This window comes from Lactuca virosa, chromosome 1 (genome assembly GCF_052849685.1).
Source record: "Lactuca virosa cultivar CGN04683 chromosome 1, Lactuca_virosa_CGN04683_v6, whole genome shotgun sequence".
NCBI lineage: Eukaryota > Viridiplantae > Streptophyta > Magnoliopsida > Asterales > Asteraceae > Lactuca > Lactuca virosa.
Genome location: NC_136426.1, coordinates 260,366,037 through 260,382,492, shown reverse-complemented (window position 1 = coordinate 260,382,492; position 16,456 = coordinate 260,366,037). Strand labels below are relative to the sequence as shown.

The 16,456-nt window shown below is 46.8% G+C and overlaps 44 non-coding genes and 3 pseudogenes across 44 annotated transcripts; all 47 read right to left on the bottom strand.

The window, feature by feature from the left end:
* Window positions 1-98: 98 nt before the first annotated feature.
* LOC145147150 (5S ribosomal RNA) lies at window positions 99-217 on the bottom strand. The gene has a single exon (XR_013728063.1). It is a non-coding gene; the product is annotated as a 5S ribosomal RNA (ribosomal RNA).
* Window positions 218-445: 228 nt separating this feature from the next.
* LOC145148303 (5S ribosomal RNA) lies at window positions 446-563 on the bottom strand. The gene has a single exon (XR_013729193.1). It is a non-coding gene; the product is annotated as a 5S ribosomal RNA (ribosomal RNA).
* A 226-nt stretch (window positions 564-789) lies between these two features.
* LOC145149844 (5S ribosomal RNA) lies at window positions 790-908 on the bottom strand. Its single transcript, XR_013730686.1, has one exon. It is a non-coding gene; the product is annotated as a 5S ribosomal RNA (ribosomal RNA).
* A 231-nt stretch (window positions 909-1,139) lies between these two features.
* LOC145144806 (5S ribosomal RNA) lies at window positions 1,140-1,258 on the bottom strand. Its single transcript, XR_013725807.1, has one exon. It is a non-coding gene; the product is annotated as a 5S ribosomal RNA (ribosomal RNA).
* A 233-nt stretch (window positions 1,259-1,491) lies between these two features.
* LOC145149343 (5S ribosomal RNA) lies at window positions 1,492-1,610 on the bottom strand. Its single transcript, XR_013730196.1, has one exon. It is a non-coding gene; the product is annotated as a 5S ribosomal RNA (ribosomal RNA).
* A 228-nt stretch (window positions 1,611-1,838) lies between these two features.
* On the bottom strand, window positions 1,839-1,956 carry LOC145147998 (5S ribosomal RNA). Its single transcript, XR_013728894.1, has one exon. It is a non-coding gene; the product is annotated as a 5S ribosomal RNA (ribosomal RNA).
* A 230-nt stretch (window positions 1,957-2,186) lies between these two features.
* LOC145148330 (5S ribosomal RNA) lies at window positions 2,187-2,305 on the bottom strand. The gene has a single exon (XR_013729218.1). It is a non-coding gene; the product is annotated as a 5S ribosomal RNA (ribosomal RNA).
* Window positions 2,306-2,536: 231 nt separating this feature from the next.
* LOC145149338 (5S ribosomal RNA) lies at window positions 2,537-2,655 on the bottom strand. Its single transcript, XR_013730190.1, has one exon. It is a non-coding gene; the product is annotated as a 5S ribosomal RNA (ribosomal RNA).
* A 229-nt stretch (window positions 2,656-2,884) lies between these two features.
* Window positions 2,885-3,002, bottom strand: LOC145149202 (5S ribosomal RNA). The gene has a single exon (XR_013730055.1). It is a non-coding gene; the product is annotated as a 5S ribosomal RNA (ribosomal RNA).
* A 229-nt stretch (window positions 3,003-3,231) lies between these two features.
* Window positions 3,232-3,350, bottom strand: LOC145149320 (5S ribosomal RNA). The gene has a single exon (XR_013730170.1). It is a non-coding gene; the product is annotated as a 5S ribosomal RNA (ribosomal RNA).
* Window positions 3,351-3,576: 226 nt separating this feature from the next.
* On the bottom strand, window positions 3,577-3,695 carry LOC145144406 (5S ribosomal RNA). The gene has a single exon (XR_013725414.1). It is a non-coding gene; the product is annotated as a 5S ribosomal RNA (ribosomal RNA).
* Window positions 3,696-3,927: 232 nt separating this feature from the next.
* On the bottom strand, window positions 3,928-4,046 carry LOC145143002 (5S ribosomal RNA). Its single transcript, XR_013724063.1, has one exon. It is a non-coding gene; the product is annotated as a 5S ribosomal RNA (ribosomal RNA).
* Window positions 4,047-4,276: 230 nt separating this feature from the next.
* On the bottom strand, window positions 4,277-4,395 carry LOC145144805 (5S ribosomal RNA). The gene has a single exon (XR_013725806.1). It is a non-coding gene; the product is annotated as a 5S ribosomal RNA (ribosomal RNA).
* A 231-nt stretch (window positions 4,396-4,626) lies between these two features.
* LOC145149342 (5S ribosomal RNA) lies at window positions 4,627-4,745 on the bottom strand. Its single transcript, XR_013730195.1, has one exon. It is a non-coding gene; the product is annotated as a 5S ribosomal RNA (ribosomal RNA).
* A 228-nt stretch (window positions 4,746-4,973) lies between these two features.
* LOC145147996 (5S ribosomal RNA) lies at window positions 4,974-5,091 on the bottom strand. The gene has a single exon (XR_013728893.1). It is a non-coding gene; the product is annotated as a 5S ribosomal RNA (ribosomal RNA).
* A 234-nt stretch (window positions 5,092-5,325) lies between these two features.
* On the bottom strand, window positions 5,326-5,444 carry LOC145148329 (5S ribosomal RNA). Its single transcript, XR_013729217.1, has one exon. It is a non-coding gene; the product is annotated as a 5S ribosomal RNA (ribosomal RNA).
* A 231-nt stretch (window positions 5,445-5,675) lies between these two features.
* LOC145149336 (5S ribosomal RNA) lies at window positions 5,676-5,794 on the bottom strand. Its single transcript, XR_013730188.1, has one exon. It is a non-coding gene; the product is annotated as a 5S ribosomal RNA (ribosomal RNA).
* Window positions 5,795-6,024: 230 nt separating this feature from the next.
* Window positions 6,025-6,142, bottom strand: LOC145148712 (5S ribosomal RNA). Its single transcript, XR_013729584.1, has one exon. It is a non-coding gene; the product is annotated as a 5S ribosomal RNA (ribosomal RNA).
* Window positions 6,143-6,372: 230 nt separating this feature from the next.
* On the bottom strand, window positions 6,373-6,491 carry LOC145150587 (5S ribosomal RNA). Its single transcript, XR_013731402.1, has one exon. It is a non-coding gene; the product is annotated as a 5S ribosomal RNA (ribosomal RNA).
* A 227-nt stretch (window positions 6,492-6,718) lies between these two features.
* LOC145153338 (5S ribosomal RNA) lies at window positions 6,719-6,837 on the bottom strand. Its single transcript, XR_013733853.1, has one exon. It is a non-coding gene; the product is annotated as a 5S ribosomal RNA (ribosomal RNA).
* Window positions 6,838-7,069: 232 nt separating this feature from the next.
* Window positions 7,070-7,188, bottom strand: LOC145143824 (5S ribosomal RNA). Its single transcript, XR_013724858.1, has one exon. It is a non-coding gene; the product is annotated as a 5S ribosomal RNA (ribosomal RNA).
* Window positions 7,189-7,416: 228 nt separating this feature from the next.
* Window positions 7,417-7,535, bottom strand: LOC145144799 (5S ribosomal RNA). Its single transcript, XR_013725800.1, has one exon. It is a non-coding gene; the product is annotated as a 5S ribosomal RNA (ribosomal RNA).
* A 228-nt stretch (window positions 7,536-7,763) lies between these two features.
* LOC145155429 (5S ribosomal RNA) lies at window positions 7,764-7,882 on the bottom strand. The gene has a single exon (XR_013735870.1). It is a non-coding gene; the product is annotated as a 5S ribosomal RNA (ribosomal RNA).
* Window positions 7,883-8,112: 230 nt separating this feature from the next.
* Window positions 8,113-8,271, bottom strand: LOC145150859 (5S ribosomal RNA; annotated as a pseudogene).
* A 228-nt stretch (window positions 8,272-8,499) lies between these two features.
* LOC145148599 (5S ribosomal RNA) lies at window positions 8,500-8,618 on the bottom strand. Its single transcript, XR_013729477.1, has one exon. It is a non-coding gene; the product is annotated as a 5S ribosomal RNA (ribosomal RNA).
* A 230-nt stretch (window positions 8,619-8,848) lies between these two features.
* On the bottom strand, window positions 8,849-8,966 carry LOC145147462 (5S ribosomal RNA). Its single transcript, XR_013728365.1, has one exon. It is a non-coding gene; the product is annotated as a 5S ribosomal RNA (ribosomal RNA).
* A 231-nt stretch (window positions 8,967-9,197) lies between these two features.
* Window positions 9,198-9,316, bottom strand: LOC145149589 (5S ribosomal RNA). The gene has a single exon (XR_013730445.1). It is a non-coding gene; the product is annotated as a 5S ribosomal RNA (ribosomal RNA).
* A 229-nt stretch (window positions 9,317-9,545) lies between these two features.
* Window positions 9,546-9,664, bottom strand: LOC145144797 (5S ribosomal RNA). Its single transcript, XR_013725799.1, has one exon. It is a non-coding gene; the product is annotated as a 5S ribosomal RNA (ribosomal RNA).
* Window positions 9,665-9,893: 229 nt separating this feature from the next.
* LOC145151089 (5S ribosomal RNA) lies at window positions 9,894-10,053 on the bottom strand (annotated as a pseudogene).
* A 228-nt stretch (window positions 10,054-10,281) lies between these two features.
* Window positions 10,282-10,400, bottom strand: LOC145148373 (5S ribosomal RNA). The gene has a single exon (XR_013729260.1). It is a non-coding gene; the product is annotated as a 5S ribosomal RNA (ribosomal RNA).
* Window positions 10,401-10,627: 227 nt separating this feature from the next.
* LOC145145930 (5S ribosomal RNA) lies at window positions 10,628-10,745 on the bottom strand. The gene has a single exon (XR_013726881.1). It is a non-coding gene; the product is annotated as a 5S ribosomal RNA (ribosomal RNA).
* A 228-nt stretch (window positions 10,746-10,973) lies between these two features.
* Window positions 10,974-11,092, bottom strand: LOC145148464 (5S ribosomal RNA). Its single transcript, XR_013729347.1, has one exon. It is a non-coding gene; the product is annotated as a 5S ribosomal RNA (ribosomal RNA).
* Window positions 11,093-11,320: 228 nt separating this feature from the next.
* On the bottom strand, window positions 11,321-11,439 carry LOC145148318 (5S ribosomal RNA). Its single transcript, XR_013729207.1, has one exon. It is a non-coding gene; the product is annotated as a 5S ribosomal RNA (ribosomal RNA).
* A 231-nt stretch (window positions 11,440-11,670) lies between these two features.
* On the bottom strand, window positions 11,671-11,789 carry LOC145144804 (5S ribosomal RNA). Its single transcript, XR_013725805.1, has one exon. It is a non-coding gene; the product is annotated as a 5S ribosomal RNA (ribosomal RNA).
* A 229-nt stretch (window positions 11,790-12,018) lies between these two features.
* On the bottom strand, window positions 12,019-12,137 carry LOC145148317 (5S ribosomal RNA). The gene has a single exon (XR_013729206.1). It is a non-coding gene; the product is annotated as a 5S ribosomal RNA (ribosomal RNA).
* Window positions 12,138-12,368: 231 nt separating this feature from the next.
* Window positions 12,369-12,487, bottom strand: LOC145147171 (5S ribosomal RNA). Its single transcript, XR_013728083.1, has one exon. It is a non-coding gene; the product is annotated as a 5S ribosomal RNA (ribosomal RNA).
* Window positions 12,488-12,708: 221 nt separating this feature from the next.
* On the bottom strand, window positions 12,709-12,827 carry LOC145142407 (5S ribosomal RNA). The gene has a single exon (XR_013723465.1). It is a non-coding gene; the product is annotated as a 5S ribosomal RNA (ribosomal RNA).
* Window positions 12,828-13,057: 230 nt separating this feature from the next.
* Window positions 13,058-13,175, bottom strand: LOC145148699 (5S ribosomal RNA). The gene has a single exon (XR_013729572.1). It is a non-coding gene; the product is annotated as a 5S ribosomal RNA (ribosomal RNA).
* A 229-nt stretch (window positions 13,176-13,404) lies between these two features.
* Window positions 13,405-13,523, bottom strand: LOC145149525 (5S ribosomal RNA). Its single transcript, XR_013730385.1, has one exon. It is a non-coding gene; the product is annotated as a 5S ribosomal RNA (ribosomal RNA).
* A 224-nt stretch (window positions 13,524-13,747) lies between these two features.
* Window positions 13,748-13,866, bottom strand: LOC145139828 (5S ribosomal RNA). The gene has a single exon (XR_013722006.1). It is a non-coding gene; the product is annotated as a 5S ribosomal RNA (ribosomal RNA).
* A 229-nt stretch (window positions 13,867-14,095) lies between these two features.
* LOC145154753 (5S ribosomal RNA) lies at window positions 14,096-14,214 on the bottom strand. Its single transcript, XR_013735212.1, has one exon. It is a non-coding gene; the product is annotated as a 5S ribosomal RNA (ribosomal RNA).
* A 229-nt stretch (window positions 14,215-14,443) lies between these two features.
* Window positions 14,444-14,563, bottom strand: LOC145148830 (5S ribosomal RNA). The gene has a single exon (XR_013729696.1). It is a non-coding gene; the product is annotated as a 5S ribosomal RNA (ribosomal RNA).
* Window positions 14,564-14,791: 228 nt separating this feature from the next.
* On the bottom strand, window positions 14,792-14,950 carry LOC145150858 (5S ribosomal RNA; annotated as a pseudogene).
* A 229-nt stretch (window positions 14,951-15,179) lies between these two features.
* Window positions 15,180-15,298, bottom strand: LOC145146294 (5S ribosomal RNA). The gene has a single exon (XR_013727246.1). It is a non-coding gene; the product is annotated as a 5S ribosomal RNA (ribosomal RNA).
* Window positions 15,299-15,528: 230 nt separating this feature from the next.
* On the bottom strand, window positions 15,529-15,646 carry LOC145147461 (5S ribosomal RNA). The gene has a single exon (XR_013728364.1). It is a non-coding gene; the product is annotated as a 5S ribosomal RNA (ribosomal RNA).
* A 231-nt stretch (window positions 15,647-15,877) lies between these two features.
* LOC145148034 (5S ribosomal RNA) lies at window positions 15,878-15,996 on the bottom strand. The gene has a single exon (XR_013728937.1). It is a non-coding gene; the product is annotated as a 5S ribosomal RNA (ribosomal RNA).
* Window positions 15,997-16,230: 234 nt separating this feature from the next.
* LOC145144795 (5S ribosomal RNA) lies at window positions 16,231-16,349 on the bottom strand. The gene has a single exon (XR_013725797.1). It is a non-coding gene; the product is annotated as a 5S ribosomal RNA (ribosomal RNA).
* Between the last annotated feature and the right edge of the window lie 107 nt (window positions 16,350-16,456).

Genomic DNA, 16,456 nt, shown 5'->3' with positions numbered 1-16,456 from the left:
AACGGAGGCCACCCGAGCATAGAAATAGCAAGAAAGAAAAAAAAACAAAAAAAAACCGCACGTAAAATCTAAAAAAACACAAACGGGCAACGAAAAAGGAGGTGCAACACAAGGATTTCCCAGAGGGTCACCCATCTTAGTACTACTCTCGCCCAAGCACGCTTAACTGCGGAGTTCTTATGGGATCCGGTGCATTAGTGCTGGTATGATCGCACCCGAAATACTATCCATGCTTATTGCTTTTATGTCTTAAAAGACGCAGAACCTCCTTTGTTTTCGTACGCGAGGCGTGGGACCCACGTGACCGATCGGCTCCGTTACAAAAATACGAAAACCATGAACCATGAAGCGGAGGCCACCCGAGCATAGAAATAGCAAGAAAGAAAAAAAAACAAAAAAACCGCATGTAAAATCTAAAAACACGCAAACGGGCAACGAAAAAGGTGGGGTGCAACACGAGGACTTCCCATGGGGTCACCATCCTAGTACTACTCTCGCCCAAGCACGCTTAACTGCGGAGTTCTGATGGGATCCGGTGCATTAGTGCTGGTATGATCGCACCTGAAATACTATCAATTCTTATTACTTTTATGTCTTAAAAGACGCAGAACCTCCTTTGTTTTCGCACACGAGGCGTGGAACCACGTGACCGATCGGCTCCATTCCACAAATACGAAAACCATGAACCATGAAACGGAGGCCACCCGAGCATAGAAATAGCAAGAAAGAAAAAAAACAAAAAAAAACCGCACGTAAAATCTAAAAAAACGCAAACGGGCAACGAAAAAGTAGGTGCAACACAAGGACTTCCCAGGGGGTCACCCATCCTAGTACTACTCTCGCCCAAGCACGCTTAACTGTGGAGTTCTTATGGGATCCGGTGCATTAGTGCTGGTATGATCGCACTGGAAATACTATCCATGCTTATTGCTTTTATGTCTTAAAAGACGCAGAACCTCCTTTGTTTTCGTACGCGAGGCGTGGGACCCACGTGACCGATCGGCTCCGTTACAAAAATACGAAAACTATGAACCATGAAGCGGAGGCCACCCGAGCATAGAAATAGCAAGAAAGAAAAAAAAACCAAAAAAAACCGCATGTAAAATCTATAAAAACGCAAACGGGCAACGAAAAAGGGGGGGGTGCAACACGAGGACTTCCCAGGGGGTCACACATCCTAGTACTACTCTCGCCCAAGCACGCTTAACTGCGGAGTTCTGATGGGATCCGGTGCATTAGTGCTGGTATGATCGCACCCGAAATACTATCCATTCTTATTACTTTTATGTCTTAAAAGACGCAGAACCTCCTTTGTTTTCGTACGCGAGGCGTGGGACCCACGTGACTGATCGTCTCCATTCCAAAAATACGAAAACTATCACCCATGAAACGGAGGCCACCCAAGCATAGAAATACCAAGAAAGAAAAAAAACAAAAAAAAAACCGCACGTAAAATCTAAAAAAACGCAAACGGGCAACGAAAAAGGGGGGGGGGTGCAACACGAGGACTTCCCAGGGGGTCACCCATCCTAGTACTACTCTCGCCCAAGCACGCTTCACAACGGAGTTATGATGGGATCCGGTGCATTAGTGCTGGTATGATCGCACCCGAAATACTATCCATGCTTATTGTTTTTATGTCTTACAAGACGCAGAACCTCCTTTGTTTTCGTACGCGAGGCGTGGGACCCACGTGACCGATCGACTCCGTTCCAAAAATACGAAAACCATGAACCATGAAGCGGAGGCCACGCGATCATAGAAATAGCAAGAAAGAAAAAAAAACAAAAAAAATCACACGTAAAATCTAAAAAAACGCAAACGGGCAACGAAAAAGGGGGGTGCAACACGAGGACTTCCCGAGGGTCACCCATCATAGTACTACTCTCGCCCAAGCACGCTTCACTGCGGAGTTCTGATGGGATCCGGTGCATTAGTGCTGGTATGATCGCACCCGAAATACTATCCATGCTTATTGCTTTTATGTCTTAAAAGACGCAGAACCTCCTTTGTTTTCGTACGCGAGGCGTGGGACCCACGTGACCGATCGACTCCGTTCCAAAAATACGAAAACCATGAACCATGAAGCGGAGGCCACGCGAGCATAGAATAAGCAAGAAAGAAAAAAAAACTAAAAAAAACCGCACGTAAAATCTAAAAAAACGCAAACGGGCAACGAAAAAGGGGGGGTGCAACACGAGGACTTCCCAGGGGGTCACCCATCCTAGTACTACTCTCGCCCAAGCAGGCTTCACAGCGGAGTTCTGATGGGATCCGGTGCATTAGTGCTGGTATGATCGCACCCGAAATACTATCCATGCTTATTGCTTTTATGTCTTAAAAGACGCAGAACCTCCTTTGTTTTCGTACGCGAGACGTGGGACCCACGTGACCGATCGGCTCCGTTCCAAAAATACGAAAAGCATCAACCATGAAGCGGAGGCCACCCGAGCATAGAAATAGCAAGAAAGAAAAAAAAAACAAAAAAAAAACCGCACGTAAAATCTAAAAAAACGCAAACGGGCAACGAAAAAGGGGGGTGCAACACAACGACTTCCCAGGGGGTCACCCATCCTAGTACTGCTCTCGCCCAAGCACGCTTAACTGCGGAGTTCTGATGGGATCCAGTGAATTAGTGCTGGTATGATCGCACCCAAAATACTATCCATGCTTATTGCTTTTATGTCTTAAAAGACGCAGAACCTCCTTTGTTTTCGTACGCGAGGCGTGGGACCCACGTGACCGATCGGCTCCGTTCCAAAAATACGAAAACCATCAACCATGAAGCGGTGGCCACCCGAGCATAGAAATAGCAAGAAAGAAAAAAAAACAAAAAAAAACCGCACGTAAAATCTAAAAAAACGCAAACGTGCAACGAAAAAGGGGGGTGCAACACGAGGACTTCCCGGGGGTCACCCATCCTAGTACTATTCTCGCCCAAGCACACTTAACTGCGGAGTTCTGATGGGATCCGGTGCATTAGTCCTGGTATGATCGCACCCGATATAACTATCCATGCTTATTGCTTTTATGTCTTAAAAGACGCAGAATCTCCTTTGTTTTCGTACGCGAGGCGTGGGACCCACGTGACCGATCAGCTCCGTTCCAAAAATACGAAAACCATGAACCATGAAGCGGAGGCCACGCGAGCATAGAAATAGCAAGAAAGAAAAAAAAACAAAAAAAACCACACGTAAAATCTAAAAAAACGCAAACGGACAACGAAAAAGGGGGGTGCAACACGACAACTTCCGAGGGGGTCACCCATCCTAGTACTACTCTCGCCCAAGCACGCTTCACAGCGGAGTTCTGATGGGATCCGGTGCATTAGTGCTGGTATGATCGCACCCGAAATACTATCCATGCTTATTGCTTTTATGTCTTAAAAGACGCAGAACCTCCTTTGTTTTCGTACGCGAGGCGTGGGACCCACTTGACCGATCGGCTCCGTTACAAAAATACGAAAAGCATCAACCATGAAGCGGAGGCCACCCGAGCATAGAAATAGCAAGAAAGAAAAAAAACAAAAAAAACCACACGTAAAATCAAAAAAAACGCAAACGGGCAACGAAAAAAGGGGTGCAACACGAGGACTTCCCAAGGGGTCACCCATCCTAGTACTACTCTCGCCCAAGCACGCTTAACTGCGGAGTTCTGATGGGATCCGGTGCATTAGTGTTGGTATGATCGCACCCGAAATACTATCCATGCTTATTGATTTTATGTCTTAAAAGAAGCAGAACCTCCTTTGTTTTCGTACGCGAGGCGTGGGACCCACGTGACCGATCGGCTCCGTTCCAAAAATACGAAAACCATGAACCATGAAACGGAGGCCACCCGAGCATAGAAATAGCAAGAAAGAAAAAAAAACAAAAAAAAAAACCGCACGTAAAATCTAAAAAAACGCAAACGGGCAACGAAAAAGGGGGGGTGCAACACGAGGACTTCGCAGGGGGTCACCCATCCTAGTACTACTCTCGCCCAAGCACGCTTAACTGCGGAGTTCTGATGGGATCCGGTGCATTAGTGCTGGTATGATCGCACCAAAAATACTATCCATGCTTATTGCTTTTATGTCTTAAAAGACGCAGAACCTCCTTTGTTTTCGTACGCGAGGCGTGGGACCCACGTGACCGATCGGCTCCGTTACAAAAATACGAAAACTATGAACCATGAAGCGGAGGCCACCCGAGCATAGAAATAGCAAGAAAGAAAAAAAAACCAAAAAAAACCGCATGTAAAATCTAAAAACACGCAAACGGGCAACGAAAAAGGGGGGGTGCAACACGAGGACTTCCCAGGGGGTCACACATCCTAGTACTACTCTCGCCCAAGCACGCTTAACTGCGGAGTTCTGATGGGATCCGGTGCATTAGTGCTGGTATGATCGCACCCGAAATACTATCCATTCTTATTACTTTTATGTCTTAAAAGACGCAGAACCTCCTTTGTTTTCGTACGCGAGGCGTGGGACCCACGTGACTGATCGTCTCCATTCCAAAAATACGAAAACTATCACCCATGAAACGGAGGCCACCCAAGCATAGAAATACCAAGAAAGAAAAAAAAACAAAAAAAAAACCGCACGTAAAATCTAAAAAAACGCAAACGGGCAACGAAAAAGGGGGGGTGCAACACGAGGACTTCCCAGGGGGTCACCCATCCTAGTACTACTCTCGCCCAAGCACGCTTCACAACGGAGTTATGATGGGATCCGGTGCATTAGTGCTGGTATGATCGCACCCGAAATACTATCCATGCTTATTGTTTTTATGTCTTAAAAGACGCAGACCCTCCTTTGTTTTCGTACGCGAGGCGTGGGACCCACGTGACCGATCGACTCCGTTCCAGAAATACGAAAACCATGAACCATGAAGCGGAGGCCACGCGATCATAGAAATAGCAAGAAAGAAAAAAAAACAAAAAAAATCACACGTAAAATCTAAAAAAACGCAAACGGGCAACGAAAAAGGGGGGTGCAACACGAGGACTTCCCGAGGGTCACCCATCATAGTACTACTCTCGCCCAAGCACGCTTCACTGCGGAGTTCTGATGGGATCCGGTGCATTAGTGCTGGTATGATCGCACCCGAAATACTATCCATGCTTATTGCTTTTATGTCTTAAAAGACGCAGAACCTCCTTTGTTTTCGTACGCGAGGCGTGGGACCCACGTGACCGATCGACTCCGTTCCAAAAATACGAAAACCATGAACCATGAAGCGGAGGCCACGCGAGCATAGAAATAGCAAGAAAGAAAAAAAAAACTAAAAAAAACCGCACGTAAAATCTAAAAAAACGCAAACGGGCAACGAAAAAGGGGGGGGGGTGCAACACGAGGACTTCCCAGGGGGTCACCCATCCTAGTACTACTCTCGCCCAAGCAGGCTTCACAGCGGAGTTCTGATGGGATCCGGTGCATTAGTGCTGGTATGATCGCACCCGAAATACTATCCATGCTTATTGCTTTTATGTCTTAAAAGACGCAGAACCTCCTTTGTTTTCATACGCGAGACGTGGGACCTACGTGACCGATCGGCTCCGTTCCAAAAATACGAAAAGCATCAACCATGAAGCGGAGGCCACCCGAGCATAGAAATAGCAAGAAAGAAAAAAAAAACAAAAAAAAAACCGCACGTAAAATCTAAAAAAACGCAAACGGGCAACGAAAAAGGGGGGTGCAACACAACGACTTCCCAGGGGGTCACCCATCCTAGTACTGCTCTCGCCCAAGCACGCTTAACTGCGGAGTTCTGATGGGATCCAGTGAATTAGTGCTGGTATGATCGCACCCGAAATACTATCCATGCTTATTGCTTTTATGTCTTAAAAGACGCAGAACCTCCTTTGTTTTCGTACGCGAGGCGTGGGACCCACGTGACCGATCGGCTCCGTTCCAAAAATACGAAAACCATCAACCATGAAGCGGTGGCCACCCGAGCATAGAAATAGCAAGAAAGAAAAAAAAAACAAAAAAAAACCGCACGTAAAATCTAAAAAAACGCAAACGTGCAACGAAAAAGGGGGGTGCAACACGAGGACTTCCCGGGGGTCACCCATCCTAGTACTACTCTCGCCCAAGCACACTTAACTGCGGAGTTCTGATGGGATCCGGTGCATTAGTCCTGGTATGATCGCACCCGATATAACTATCCATGCTTATTGCTTTTATGTCTTAAAAGACGCAGAATCTCCTTTGTTTTCGTACGCGAGGCGTGGGACCCACGTGACCGATCAGCTCCGTTCCAAAAATACGAAAACCATGAACCATGAAGCGGAGGCCACGCGAGCATAGAAATAGCAAGAAAGAAAAAAAAAACAAAAAAAACCACACGTAAAATCTAAAAAAACGCAAACGGACAACGAAAAAGGGGGGTGCAACACGACAACTTCCAAGGGGGTCACCCATCCTAGTACTACTCTCGCCCAAGCACGCTTCACAGCGGAGTTCTGATGGGATCCGGTGCATTAGTGATGGTATGATCGCACCCGAAATACTATCCATGCTTATTGCTTTTATGTCTTAAAAGACGCAGAACCTCCTTTGTTTTCGTACGCGAGGCGTGGGACCCACTTGACCGATCGGCTCCGTTCCAAAAATACGAAAAGCATCAACCATGAAGCGGAGGCCACCCGAGCATAGAAATAGCAAGAAAGAAAAAAAACAAAAAAAAACCGCACGTAAAATCTAAAAAAACGCAAACGGGCAACGAAAAAAGGGGTGCAACACGAGGACTTCCCAAGGGGTCACCCATCCTAGTACTACTCTCGCCCAAGCACGCTTAACTGCGGAGTTCTGATGGGATCCGGTGCATTAGTGCTGGTATGATCGCACCCGAAATACTATCCATGCTTATTGATTTTATGTCTTAAAAGACGCAGAACCTCCTTTGTTTTCGTACGCGAGGCGTGGGACCCACGTGACCGATCGGCTCCGTTCCAAAAATACGAAAACCATGAACCATGAAACGGAGGCCACCCGAGCATAGAAATAGCAAGAAAGAAAAAAAAACAAAAAAAAACCGCACGTAAAATCTAAAAAAACGCAAACGGGCAACGAAAAAGGGGGGGGGTGCAACACGAGGACTTCGCAGGGGGTCACCCATCCTAGTACTACTCTCGCCCAAGCACGCTTAACTGCGGAGTTCTGATGGGATCCGGTGCATTAGTGCTGGTATGATCGCACCTAAAATACTATCCATGCTTATTGCTTTTATGTCTTAAAAGACGCAGAACCTCCTTTGTTTTCGTACGCGAGGCGTGGGACCCACGTGACCGATCGGCTCCGTTCCAACAAAACGAAAACCATGAACCATGAAGCGGAGGCCACCCGAGCATAGAAATAGCAAGAAAGAAAAAAAAAACAAAAAAACCGCACGTAAAATCTAAAAAAACGCAAACTGGCAACGAAAAAGGGGGGTGCAACACGAGGACTTCCCAGGGGGTCACCCATCCTAGTACTACTCTCGCCCAAGCATGCTTAACTGCGGAGTTCTGATGGGATCCAGTGCATTAGTGCTGGTATGATCGCACCCGAAATACTATCCATTCTTGTTTCTTTTATGTCTTAAAAGACGCAGAAGCTCCTTTGTTTTCGTACGCGAGGCGTGGGACCCACGTGACTGATCGGCTCCGTTCCAAAAATACGAAAACTATCAACTATGAAGCGGAGGCCACCCAAGCATAGAAATAGCAAGAAAGAAAAAAACAAAAAAAAAACCGCACGTAAAATCTAAAAAAACGCAAACGGGCAACGAAAAAGGGGGGTGCAACACGAGGACTTCCCAGGTGGTCACCCATCCTAGTACTACTCTCACCCAAGCACGCTTAACTGCGGAGTTCTGATGGGATCCGGTGCATTAGTGCTGGTATGATCGCACCCAAAATACTATCCATGCTTATTGCTTTTATGTCTTAAAAGACGCAGAACCTCCTTTGTTTTCGTACGCGAGGCGTGGGACCCACGTGACCGATCGGCTCCGTTCCAAAAATACGAAAACCATGAACCATGAAGCGGAGGCCACCCGAGCATAGAAATAGCAAGAAAGAAAAAAAAACAAAAAAAAAACCGCACGTAAAATCTAAAAAAACGCAAACGGGCAACGAAAAAGGGGAGTGCAACACGAGGACTTCCCGAGGGTCACCCATCCTAGTACTACTCTCGCCCAAGCACGCTTAACTGCGGAGTTCTGATGGGATCCGGTGCATTAGTGCGCTTAACTGTGGAGTTCTGATGGGATCCGGTGCATTAGTGCTGGTATGATCGCACCCGAAATACTATCCATGCTTATTGCTTTTATATCTTAAAAGACGCAGAACCTCCTTTGTTTTCGTACGTGAGGCGTGGAACGCACGTGACCGATCGGATCCGTTCCAAAAATACGAAAACCATCAACCATGAAGCGGAGGCCACCCGAGCATAGAAATAGCAAGAAAGAAAAAAAAACAAAAAAAACCGCACGTAAAATCTAAAAAAACGCAAATGGGCAACGAAAAAGAGGGGTGCAACACGAGGGCTTCCCAGGGGGTCACCCATCCTAGTACTACTCTCGCCCAAGCACGCTTAACTGCGGAGTTCTGATGGGATTCCGTGCATTAGTGCGGGTATGATCGCACCCGAAATACTATCCATGCTTATTGCTTTTATGTCTTAAAAGACGCAGAACCTCCTTTGTTTTCGTACGCGAGGCGTGGGACCCACGTGACCGATCGGCTCCGTTCCAAAAATACGAAAACCATCAACCATGAAGCGGAGGCCACCCGAGCATAGAAATAGCAAGAAAGAAAAAAAAACAAAAAAAAAAACGCACGTAAAATCTAAAAAAACGCAAACGGGCAACGAAAAAGGGGGGTGCAACACGAGGACTTCCCGAGGGTCACCCATCCTAGTACTACTCTCGCCCAAGCACGCTTCACTGCGGAGTTCTGATGGGATCCGGTGCATTAGTGCTGGTATGATCGCACCCGAAATACTATCCATGCTTATTGCCTTTATGTCTTAAAAGACGCAGAACCTCCTTTGTTTTCGTACGCGAGGTGTGGAATCCACGTGACCGATCGGCTCCGTTCCAAAAATACGAAAACCATCAACCATGAAACGGAGGCCACCCGAGCATAGAAATAGCAAGAAAGAAAAAAAAACAAAAAAAAAACCGCACGTAAAATCTAAAAAAACGCAAACGGGCAACGAAAAAGGGGGGGTGCAACACGAAGACTTCGCAGGGGGTCACCCATGCTAGTACTACTCTCGCCCAAACACGCTTAACTGCGGAGTTCTGATGGGATCCGGTGCATTAGTGCTGGTATGATCGCACCTAAAATACTATCCATGCTTATTGCTTTTATGTCTTAAAAGACGCAGAACATCCTTTGTTTTCGTACGCGAGGCGTGGGACCCACGTGACCGATCGGCTCCGTTCCAACAATACGAAAACCATGAACCATGAAGCGGAGGCCACCCGAGCATAGAAATAGCAAGAAAGAAAAAAAAAACAAAAAAACCGCACGTAAAATCTAAAAAAACGCAAACGGGCAACGAAAAAGGGGGGGTGCAACACGAGGACTTCCCAGGGGGTCACCCATCCTAGTACTACTCTCGCCCAAGCATGCTTAACTGCGGAGTTCTGATGGGATCCAGTGCATTAGTGCTGGTATGATCGCACCCGAAATACTATCCATTCTTATTTCTTTTATGTCTTAAAAGACGCAGAACCTCCTTTGTTTTCGTACGCGAGGCGTGGGACCCACGTGACTGATCGGCTCCGTTCCAAAAATACGAAAACTATCAACTATGAAGCGGAGGCCACCCAAGCATAGAAATAGCAAGAAAGAAAAAAAACAAAAAAAAAACCGCACGTAAAATCTAAAAAAACGCAAACGGGCAACGAAAAAGGGGGGTGCAACACGAGGACTTCCCAGGGGGTCACCCATCCTAGTACTACTTTCACCCAAGCACGCTTAACTGTGGAGTTCTGATGGGATCCGGTGCATTAGTGCGCTTAACTGTGGAGTTCTGATGGGATCCGGTGCATTAGTGCTGGTATGATCGCACCCGAAATACTATCCATGCTTATTGCTTTTATATCTTAAAAGACGCAGAACCTCCTTTGTTTTCGTACGAGAGGCGTGGAACCCACGTGACCGATCGGCTCCGTTCCAAAAATACGAAAACCATCAACCATGAAGCGGAGGCCACCCGAGCATAGAAATAGCAAGAAAGAAAAAAAAACAAAAAAAACCGCACGTAAAATCTAAAAAAACGCAAACGGGCAACGAAAAAGAGGGGTGCAACACGAGGGCTTCCCAGGGGGTCACCCATCCTAGTACTACTCTCGCCCAAGCACGCTTATCTGCGGAGTTCTGATGGGATTCGGTGCATTAGTGCGGGTATGATCGCACCCGAAATACTATCCATGCTTATTGCTTTTATGTCTTAAAAGACGCAGAACCTCCTTTGTTTTCGTACGCGAGGCGTGGGACCCACGTGACCGATCGGCTCCGTTCCAAAAATACGAAAACCATCAACCATGAAGCGGAGGCCACCCGAGCATAGAAATAGCAAGAAAGAAAACAAAACAAAAAAAACGCACGTAAAATCTAAAAAAACGCAAACGGGCAACGAAAAAGGGGGGTGCAACACGAGGACTTCCCGAGGGTCACCCATCCTAGTACTACTCTCGCCCAAGCACGCTTAACTGCGGAGTTCTGATGGGATCCGGTGCATTAGTGCTGGTATGATCGCACCCGATATAACTATCCATGATTATTGCTTTTATGTCATAAAAGACGCAGAACCTCCTTTGTTTTCGTAAGCGAGGCGTGGGACCCACGTGACCGATCAGCTCCGTTTCAAAAATACGAAAACCATGAACCATGAAGCGGAGGCCACGCGAGCATAGAAATAGCAAGAAAGAAAAAAAAACAAAAAAACCGCATGTAAAATCTAAAAACACGCAAACGGGCAACGAAAAAGGGGGGTGCAACACGAGGACTTCCCAGGGGGTCACCCATCCTAATACTACTATCGCCCAAGCACGCTTAACTGCGGAGTTCTGATGGGATCCGGTGCATTAGTGCTGGTATGATCGCACACGAAATACTATCAATTCTTATTACTTTTATGTCTTAAAAGACGCAGAACCTCCTTTGTTTTCGCACGCGAGGCGTGGAACCACGTGACCGATCGGCTCCATTCCAAAACTACGAAAACCATGAACCATGAAACGGAGGCCACCCGAGCATAGAAATAGCAAGAAAGAAAAAAAAACAAAAAAAAAACCGCACGTAAAATCTAAAAAAACGCAAACGGGCAACGAAAAAGGAGGTGCAACACAAGGACTTCCCAGGGGGTCACCCATCCTAGTACTACTCTCGCCCAAGCACGCTTAACTGTGGAGTTCTTATGGGATCCGGTGCATTAGTGCTGGTATGATCGCACCGGAAATACTATCCATGCTTATTGCTTTTATGTCTTAAAAGACGCAGAACCTCCTTTGTTTTCGTACGCGAGGCGTGGGACCCACGTGACCGATCGGCTCCGTTACAAAAATACGAAAACTATGAACCATGAAGCGGAGGCCACCCGAGCATAGAAATAGCAAGAAAGAAAAAAAAAACCAAAAAAAACCGCATGTAAAATCTAAAAAAACGCAAACGGGCAACGAAAAAGGGGGGGTGCAACACGAGGACTTCCCAGGGGGTCACACATCCTAGTACTACTCTCGCCCAAGCACGCTTAACTGCGGAGTTCTGATGGGATCCGGTGCATTAGTGCTGGTATGATCGCACCCGAAATACTATCCATTCTTATTACTTTTATGTCTTAAAAGACGCAGAACGTCCTTTGTTTTCGTACGCGAGGCGTGGGACCCACGTGACCGATCGGCTCCGTTCCAAAAATACGAAAACCATGAACAATGAAGCGGAGGCCACCCGAGCATAGAAATAGCAAGAAAGAAAAAAAAACAAAAAAAAAACCGCACGTAAAATCTAAAAAAACGCAAACGGGCAACGAAAAAGGAGGTGCAACACAAGGACTTCCCAGGGGGTCACCCATCCTAGTACTACTCTCGCCCAAGCACGCTTAACTGTGGAGTTCTTATGGGATCCGGTGCATTAGTGCTGGTATGATCGCACCGGAAATAATATCCATGCTTATTGCTTTCATGTCTTAAAAGACGCAGAACCTCCTTTGTTTTCGTACGCGAGGCGTGGGACCCACGTGACCGATCGGCTCCGTTACAAAAATACGAAAACTATGAACCATGAAGCGGAGGCCACCCGAGCATAGAAATAGCAAGAAAGAAAAAAAAAACCAAAAAAAACCGCATGTAAAATCTAAAAAAACGCAAACGGGCAACGAAAAAGGGGGGGTGCAACACGAGGACTTCCCAGGGGGTCACACATCCTAGTACTACTCTCGCCCAAGCACGCTTAACTGCGGAGTTCTGATGGGATCCGGTGCATTAGTGCTGGTATGATCGCACCTGAAATACTATCCATTCTTATTACTTTTATGTCTTAAAAGACGCAGAACCTCCTTTGTTTTCGTACGCGAGGCGTGGGACCCACGTGACTGATCGTCTCCATTCCAAAAATACGAAAACTATCACCCATGAAGCGGAGGCCGCCCGAGCATAGAAATAGCAAGAAAGAAAAAAAAAACCGCACGTAAAATCTAAAAAAAACGCAAACGAGCAACGAAAAAGGGGGGTGCAACACGAGGACTTCCCAGGGGGTCACCCATCCTAGTACTACTCTCGCCCAAGCACGCTTACCTGCGGAGTTCTGATGGGATCCGGTGCATTAGTGCTGGTATGATCACACCCGAAATACTATTCATGTTTATTGCTTTTATATCTTAAAAGACGCAGAACCTGCTTTGTTTTCGTACGCGAGGCGTGGAACCCACGTGACCGATCGGCTCCGTTCCAAAAATACGAAAACCATCAACCATGAAGCGGAGGCCACCCGAGCATACAAATAGCAAGAAAGAAAAAAAAACAAAAAAAAACCGCACGTAAAATCTAAAAAAACGCAAACGGGCAACGAAAAAGGGGGGGTGCAACACGAGGACTTCCCGGAGGTCACCCATCCTAGTACTACTCTCGCCCAAGCACACTTAACTGCGGAGTTCTGATGGGATCCGGTGCAATAGTGCTGGTATAATCGCACCCGATATAACTATGCATGCTTATTGCTTTTATGTCTTAAAAGACGCAGAATCTCCTTTGTTTTCGTACGCGAGGCGTGGGACCCACGTGACCGATCAGTTCCGTTCCAAAAATACGAAAACCATGAACTATGAAGCGGAGGCCACGCGAGCATAGAAATAGCAAGAAAGAAAAAAAAAACAAAAAAAACCACACGTAAAATCTAAAAAAAGCAAACGGGCAACGAAAAAGGGGGGTGCAACACGACAACTTCCCAGGGGGTCACCCATCCTAGTACTACTCTCGCCCAAGTACGCTTCACAGCGGAGTTCTGATGGGATCCGGTGCATTAGTGCTGGTATGATCGCACCCAAAATACTATCCATGCTTATTGCTTTTATGTCTTAAAAGACGCAGAACCTCCTTTGTTTTCGTACGCGAGGCGTGGGACCCACTTGACCGATCGGCTCCGTTCCAAAAATACGAAAATCATCAACCATGAAGCGGAGGCCACCCGAGCATAGAAATAGCAAGAAAGAAAAAAACAAAAAAAACGCACATAAAATCTAAAAAAACGCAAACGGGCAACGAAAAAAGGGGTGCAACACGAGGACTTCCCAAGGGGTCACCCATCCTAGTACTACTCTTGCCCAAGCACGCTTAACTGCGGAGTTCTGATGGGATCCGGTGCATTAGTGCTGGTATGATCGCACCCGAAATACTATCCATGCTTATTGCTTTTATGTCTTAAAAGACGCAGAACCTCCTTTGTTTTCGTACGCGAGACGTGGGACCAACGTGACCGATCGGCTCCGTTCCAAAAATACGAAAACCATGAACCATGAAACGGAGGCCACCCGAGCATAGAAATAGCAAGAAAGAAAAAAAAACAAAAAAAAACTGCACGTAAAATCTAAAAAAACGCAAACGGGCAACGAAAAAGGGGGGTGCAACACGAGGACTTCGCAGGGGGTCACCCATCCTAGTACTACTCTCGCCCAAGCACGCTTAACTGCGGAGTTCTGATGGGATCCGGTGCATTAGTGCTGGTATGATCGCACCCGAAATACTATCCATGCTTATTGCTTTTATGTCTTAAAAGACGCAGAACCTCCTTTGTTTTCGTAGGCGAGGCGTAGGACCCTCATGACCGATCGGCTCCGTTCCAAAAATACGAAAACCATGAACCATGAAACGGAGGCCACCAGAGCATAGAAATAGCAAGAAAGAAAAAAAAAACAAAAAAAACCGCACGTAAAATCTAAAAAAACGCAAACGGTCAACGAAAAAGGGGGGTGCAACACGAGGACTTCCCAGGTGGTCACCCATCCTAGTACTACTCTTCGCCCAAGCACGCTTAACTGCGGAGTTCTGATGGGATCCGGTGCATTAGTGCTGCTATGATCGCACCCGAAATACTATCCATGCTTATTGTTTTTATGTCTTAAAAGACACAGAACCTCCTTTGTTTTCGTACGCGAGGCGTGGGACCCACGTGACCGATCGGCTCCGTTCCAAAAATACGAAAACCATGAACCATGAAGCGGAGGCCACCCGAGCATAGAAATAGCAAGAAAAAAAAAAACAAAAAAAAAACCGCACGTAAAATCTAAAAAAACGCCAACGGGCAACGAAAAAGGGGAGTGCAACACGAGGACTTCCCGAGGGTCACCCATCCTAGTACTACTCTCGCCCAAGCACGCTTAACTGCGGAGTTCTGATGGGATCCGGTGCATTAGTGCGCTTAACTGTGGAGTTCTGATGGGATCCGGTGCATTAGTGCTGGTATGATCGCACCCGAAATACTATCCATGCTTATTGCTTTTATATCTTAAAAGACGCAGAACCTCCTTTGTTTTCGTACGTAAGGCGTGGAACGCACGTGACCGATCGGATCCGTTCCAAAAATACGAAAACCATCAACCATGAAGCGGAGGCCACCCGAGCATAGAAATAGCAAGAAAGAAAAAAAAACAAAAAAAAACCGCACGTAAAATCTAAAAAAACGCAAATGGGCAACGAAAAAGAGGGGTGCAACACGAGGGCTTCCCAGGGGGTCACCCATCCTAGTACTACTCTCGCCCAAGCACGCTTAACTGCGGAGTTCTGATGGGATTCGGTGCATTAGTGCGGGTATGATCGCACCCGAAATACTATCCATGCTTATTGCTTTTATGTCTTAAAAGACGCAGAACCTCCTTTGTTTTCGTACGCGAGGCGTGGGACCCACGTGACCGATCGGCTCCGTTCCAAAAATACGAAAACCATCAACCATGAAGCGGAGGCCACCCGAGCATAGAAATAGCAAGAAAGAAAAAAAAAACAAAAAAAAAACGCACGTAAAATCTAAAAAAACGCAAACGGGCAACGAAAAAGGGGGGTGCAACACGAGGACTTCCCGAGGGTCACCCATCCTAGTACTACTCTCGCCCAAGCACGCTTCACTGCGGAGTTCTGATGGGATCCGGTGCATTAGTGCTGGTATGATCGCACCCGAAATACTATCCATGCTTATTGCTTTTATGTCTTAAAAGACGCAGAACCTCCTTTGTTTTCGTACGCGAGGCGTGGAACCCACGTGACCGATCGGCTCCGTTCCAAAAATACGAAAACCATCAACCATGAAACGGAGGCCACCCGAGCATAGAAATAGGAAGAAAGAAAAAAAAACAAAAAAAAAACCGCACGTAAAATCTAAAAAAACGCAAACGGGCAACGAAAAAGGGGGGGTGCAACACGACGACTTCGCAGGGGGTCACCCATCCTAGTACTACTCTCGCCCAAGCACGCTTAACTGCGGAGTTCTGATGGGATCCGGTGCATTAGTGCTGGTATGATCGCACCTAAAATACTATCCATGCTTATTGCTTTTATGTTTTAAAAGACGCAGAACCTCCTTTGTTTTCGTACGCGAGGCGTGGGACCCAAGTGACCGATCGGCTCCGTTCCAACAATACGAAAACCATGAACCATGAAGCGGAGGCCACCCGAGCATAGAAATAGCAAGAAAGAAAAAAAAACAAAAAAACCGCACGTAAAATCTAAAAAAACGCAAACGGGCAACGAAAAAGGGGGGGGGGGGGTGCAACACGAGGACTTCCCAGGGGGTCACCCATCCTAGTACTACTCTCGCCCAAGCATGCTTAACTGCGGAGTTCTGATGGGATCCAGTGCATTAGTGCTGGTATGATCGCACCCGAAATACTATCCATTCTTATTTCTTTTATGTCTTAAAAGACGCAGAACCTCCTTTGTTTTCGTACGCGAGGCGTGGGACCCACGTGACTGATCGGCTCCGTTCCAAA